Source organism: Harpia harpyja, chromosome 19 (genome assembly GCF_026419915.1).
Source record: "Harpia harpyja isolate bHarHar1 chromosome 19, bHarHar1 primary haplotype, whole genome shotgun sequence".
Classification (NCBI taxonomy): domain Eukaryota; kingdom Metazoa; phylum Chordata; class Aves; order Accipitriformes; family Accipitridae; genus Harpia; species Harpia harpyja.
Genome location: NC_068958.1, coordinates 6330454 through 6336453, shown reverse-complemented (window position 1 = coordinate 6336453; position 6000 = coordinate 6330454).

The following is a 6000-nucleotide window of genomic DNA, read 5'->3' as shown; positions in this document are numbered from 1 at the left end:
GGTAAATATAGTAAATATATTAAATAATATAAATAAATTATATTGTCCCTGAGGACAGTGTTCTGGGGTGCTGATCTTCTATACTGTCTTCAGTCTTGAGTCATTTTTGGAGGGTGGCACAATATTCCATTGGCAGCCTATCTCCCTAAAAACATGCGTGCACCCACCAGTTACTGTGGGGTGTAGAAGAGCAATTGTTAGTGCCTCAGCTGCCTCTTCCCCTGAGCTGCTCAGGATGCTTTGTTCTGCAGGAGCTCTGTGAAGTCGGAAGGAATCCCGCACCCGGCACGGCTGCAAAGGTACTGATCTACATCTCCTGGGAGAAGCCAAACTTGTTCGTTTTGGGATGGATCTCATATCAGGAGGCGGTAGCCAAATTGGAGGGGCTACAAAGAACAGCTGCAGTGACTGAGATGAGAGAATTCGGCAATGACAGAAGATTACAAGAATTAAAGCTGTAAGCCTGACTAAGTGATGCTTAAAGAGAGCCAAGGAGATGTAGCACGCTACAAAATGGCTGCATGGGGGGAAACTGCAGAAATGGGTGGGGAATTAATTGGTGTGGCTCAAGGCCCGAGCTGTGGAGAGGTGAGATGAAATGAAAGCAGAGGAAAACAAGATGTTAGGAGAAACCTTTTGCCAATGAGATGGGTTTGGCTGCAAGCAATCTCCCTGGAGAAATGGAGGCAGTTCTGTGTTGTTTTAGATAATCAGCACTAGACTGGACAAACCACTGCTAAATATACTGCAGGGAATGACCCCTTATTGGCTGTGAGCTGGACTAAATGCCTGACTCAGTCTTTTTCCATTTGCTTATCTGTGTGAAGTATATTGCATGCATAATTTCTGGTTTGGGGGTTCATTTTTGTTTTACTATTAAACCTTGTAGATGCCTTGAGTGAGCTCAGCTGCTCCATAGGAGGAATGTTAAAAGTACTACGTTAAAATGAAGCTGATACATGTGTTCCCTAATCTGTATTCATGGTAAGTCAGGGTTTTAACTGTTGTTGCAAAAACTGGGCAGAAATACCTGCTGGGATTTACCAAGCACACAATGCCTGTGTATTGCCATGAATCAGAGCATCCTTGTGGGAAGCAAAGGTTCAACATCTTATGGCAACGAAATTTGAAAAATAGGTACAGGCTGATTTTGTATGTTTGAGTGTTTTTTGGGTTTTGTGGGGGTTTTGGTGGGTTTTTTTTTGGTTTTGGGGTTTTTGTTTGTTTTGGGTTTGTTTGTTTTTTTTAACAGTTGCAGGGTGGGGTTCTGGTGGACAGACGTCAATGCTGACAGTGCAGTTTGCTTATGAAGCTTGCTCAAGAGGCTTGTGTCTCACCTTAAAACCAGTCCAGATCTGCAGTGACCAGCCCTTGAGCTGCTCCTTGAGCTGCTCCACGGCAGCATCCACGGCGGGGTGGTGTGTGCAGCAGACAGACTCCATGCACCGAGAGGCCGACGATCTAATATGACTCATGAGTAATCTTTGAAGGAGGCTGACTTCTGTCTGGCTCGTGGCGTGAAAACCATCACCGCAACTGTTCCCCTGTGCCCGCTGTGAGTGCTCGCGGTTCAGCATTGAGTGGACAAAGACACCGAGCTACCTTCAGAGCGAAGATTTGGGCAGGAAAGCAGACAGCTGGCAGCCGCATACCTTCGCTTTATTTTGAAGGTTCTGTCATGGTTCTTGTGTTCTTATGTACACACATTTAAAAAAAAAGCCTTGTTCTGCTCCAAACCCCAGTCTTGCAGTTTTAGGGACACTTCTCTCAAAGAGGGTTTTTGGTTTTGGTTTTTTTTTTAATAAAAACATCTGCTGAAGCTGGGCAGCAGAATTGGTGAATGGTGCTTAAGTAACTTTGTACAGAGCGTTGCTCACAGCCTGGAGAACAGTCTCTCCAACCCCTCTTTCAGCCCTGATGGCGCTGGTGGATGCTGCGGGGCATCTTTGCTGCAAAAAGCTGCTGCTACCTCTGCGACTGTGATTTTTATCTCACACAGACACAACTGCGCAGCGCTTGCTTGGTTGTTGTTATGAGGAGTCTTTTATTTTCTGTCCCTGAACAATTGTGCTGCCTGTTTCTAGTATTGAGCCTTGTTTGAAGGCTCAAGGTGGCTGGACTGAGCTCTGCAGTTCCTGTACTGCAGGATGAGTGTGGCAGGAGCAGAAAAAGAAGGTGGCTTCCCAGTTGCCAGCTGCGATTTGTGATGTGCCATGAAGGAGGATCACAACACCTCCTCCTGCTTGGCTTTGTCTCAGCCGACTGCTGGCTGCACATGGCAGGTAACTGGGAGAACAGCTGATGAGTTCACCACAGCCACCCTTTGCAGGTTCCCACATTAGCATAACAATTACAGCCCCAGAGGCTGTAAAGAGAATACAGTCTTTAAGAAAATATACTAGAATTTAACAGAGAAATTAATAGCGTAGCAAATTGTAGCGCTCAGCGCCTTGGCTGCCTGTCAGTCTTGAAAGACAGCTGTATGTGCAGCCTTGGCACAGTTGTGCTGATTTCCAGACCTTCCTCTGCATTTGGTCATCATTTCAACATCTGCAATTCTGTTTTCTGGGGAAAGAGCCTGCAGGGCACCATTCCTGCTGCTATTTGCCCAAAAACCTGGTATGTTTTGTTTCTGTTGCACTTTCTCTAAAGCCATGCTATGTATTGGCACTAAAATGCTGTGCTTTCTGAAATTAATTTATAACGGTGATAGCCAGTAGGGCTGCTAGAGTTTGAGTCTCAGAGTGTTTTGAGTTAGAAATCCTGATTTCTGAGGACTTTCTTACTTAGGTGTATATAGCTCAGCTATCAAAACAGAATGGTAACTACCAGCGCTTGGTGCTTGCTGTGGCCCGCCCTGAAACCAGGGGTGAAGCAAGTGCAGCACCGCTCGCATCTTGTCAAGCTTAAAAGAGCTTCAGGAACACCCTGGTTGATGAGCTCAAAGGTGTGGAGTCCCATTTAAAGCTGCCCACAGTCTTGAAATCATACACATATGTAAAATTGTTGTAATCTGAGATTAGGATGATGGCTGGGAAGCTGAGGCACGGGTGAGGATGTCCCCGGGACTAGTTGATGCATTCCTGCATTCTCCGTTTGTGGCTGTTGCACCAGGGTGTTGAACTTCCTCTACTGACATTTTTTTCAAAACCCCTTGAAAAGCAACTCTTTTGGTGGCTCTCCATGCCAGCAGTGACCACGGCTTGTCTGGTGGAGCAGCCAACATTGATGCCAATAATTTCTTTGGCTCTTTTTCTGACTGAGTCAGATCACTTAAGCATTAACCTTAAAATAGCCACTATTTTTGTAGTTGATATAATTAATCTCGTGTGTGTATGTTCCTTCCCCATCCTAGGCTTTGAGGCTTCACCACTCCCCTGCTGACCAACTCCCTGCTTTGGCACAAGAAAGCTCTTAGCAAAACTTGGCTTTTTCACAAAAAAGCACAAAGTATGGGCTGTGTGCGCTCTGCTCGGTGAGTTCACTGCCAGGCAATGGCTGTTTGCCTTTGCCACTGCTGTCTCCAGTAACAGATTCCTCGCTCACATCGTTGGTTGGTTTTGGAGCACCTTCTTGATCTGCTTTAGCATGGGTAGATATGGAAGGGGGATGTTCACAAGCTAACAGGTCTGGGGGTAACACTGGCCACAAAGATGGCAGTAACAGACAGATGGATGTGTGGGTTTAGTGATGCACTAGGAAAAAGGGGGTTGATGAAGCTTGAAGTGTGAATGGACCCTGTGCAGGGCCTCATCCAGCCCTGGGAAGGGGAGGGGAGAGGCAGGGGATGGGCTGAGCTGAGCCAAGCAGCAGATCCACCACCTGGCTTGGCTCAGCCCATCCCCTGCATCTTTCTTCCCCGGGGCAGCTCCTGCATCAATGCGCATCCAAGAGTGCAAGTGCAGGATACGGGATACTACCCCATACCCACTTTCTAGCCCCACTCGTGGCTCCAGCCATGCCCGAGTGGGGGTCCAGAGGGTGCTGTGCATGGGCTGTGTTATTCCACTGATTTTTTTCAGGTCTGAGCACAGCCGCAGCAGGGACGAAGGGAGGAAAGAAAAGACCTTTTGCGATGGAGCAAAGCGAGGGAGTGCCCTAGAGCGGGGGGGACCGAAGCTCCCTGCTTGCATGCAACGCTATTCCCAGGAGGTGACTGGAATCCCGACAATTAAATCAACAAGGATGCGTTGGGGAAAACCCCCGTGACGGCGTCTGAGGATGCTTTATTAAATAACACGCAGCGTGGCGAGCCCACGTGGAACAAAAGGCTGTGTGGCTGAGCCTGACAGACTTGCTGTGTCCTGGGGAAAAAGAGCTCAGTGGTTTTATTAAACACATTTAAGTAAATACCTGAGGAAGGAAAAGCTTTCTGCAGACGCAGACTCGGCTGCACAGCCCACACAGCTCCCAGCTTTTGCACTCGGAGCGTGGAGCATCCTCGGATCCCATCCCAACCTCTGGTGCTGGCGTGGCAGGAGAGGTAGCAGCTTCCCTATAAACAAAACCCTGCTCCGACAGCGGCGGTGACAGCAAATATCGCCCAGGGAATGATCATTTCCATAGCAGCGTGTTGCAACATGGCGAACAGACGGTGGATATGCTGCGAGCAGCACACGCCGTTGCTTAATAAAAAAAGCCAGCCCGGGCCGGGGCTGGGCAGGCTGCAAGCTCAGGCTGCAGTCGCTAGTGGTGGGGAGATGCGAGCACTGCTCGGGCTGCTGAAGGTCTGCCTTGGAAGAGAGACGCAGGGGGATTTGCAAAGCAAAACTGCACTCAAGGGCTGGCCTTGCATTAGATTTTCCTTTCTGAGCGAACAACCCTGCTCCTTCCCTGGCGCACTGACCACGTTCAGCTGGATGGGATTTGTTTTGTGCCCCAGTCGCTGTTCAGATTTCAATCCTGCTGGTCCCAGGAGTCTTTCTGGGGTGGGGCTGTGTTTCTCTAGCTGTAGAAATGACACTGCATCCCAGAAAAGTGCCACTAGTGTTGTTATTTAAGCAATAATAGGGTTAAAGCTAATAATTAGGAAGAGAAAGTGACTGGCTTGCACAGTTTCCAATTACTTTTCTCCTCTCACTTGTGTGATCTGAGCTCTCCCTTCAGCATTCCCCGTGGTGGAGGCAGGGTAGAGTTTTAAATAGAATTAAATCCCTTTAACATCAGTTTTGCATCAGCAGAGCTTGTGCTAAAATGCCTGTGCTGCATGGGGAAGGTTTGGGACATTAGTCTTGCTGATCACCCCAGCTGGGCGTGGGACAGGTCGTGCTCTGCACACAGCAGGACCCCCCTGCTGCAACGCGCTTGCAGCCCTGCGACCGCAGACGAAGGGAAATACTTGCAAAAAATTGGTATTTTGCTGATGGGCAGCAAAGGAAGGGGCTGCACAGGGCATTTTGCAGCAGATTTGGGGACCAAACTGAAATCCAGCAGGGCCTGTGCCCGAGTCTCAGGTGGGCCTTTCTCCCTAAAAGCCATGCAAATATTAGTAGTGGCTGTGAGGGATGCTGGAGGGAAGACATGAGCCTTGCTGAGTTCTTGCAGCTACGTGCTGCAAATCCCCCGCTGCTCAGTGCCGATCCTCCTGTTCGTCCCCTGGGTGTGCTGCTGCTGGGTGCCTGAGTTGGGATGTGGTGATGGTGTTTTTATACTCTTCTGCCTTAATGACCTCGTTTGTGGAAGGCTGGGAAATAGGAGGCCTATGCATTTTAGAAACATCGACCTGGGGAATATATCCCTGGAGAAGTGAGTGTCAGGCAACCCTTTGCTGGTAAAAAAAAAAAAAAAAAAAAGTGCAAAGACCAGCGTTGTATCAGCTGTGCTCCTTTGTCCCCTTTGCAAATACCCCATGTGTTTTGTGTTGGGCTCTCTGCAGCCTTGCGGACAGGTTTTACTGTATCCAAGTGTGGTTTTTTCCCCTGCTTGGCTGCTACCACAGAAGTCCAGGCATGCCTGGGCAGCTCCAGCGGGGCCTGTGTTGCACCATAGGCGGGAAGAAAA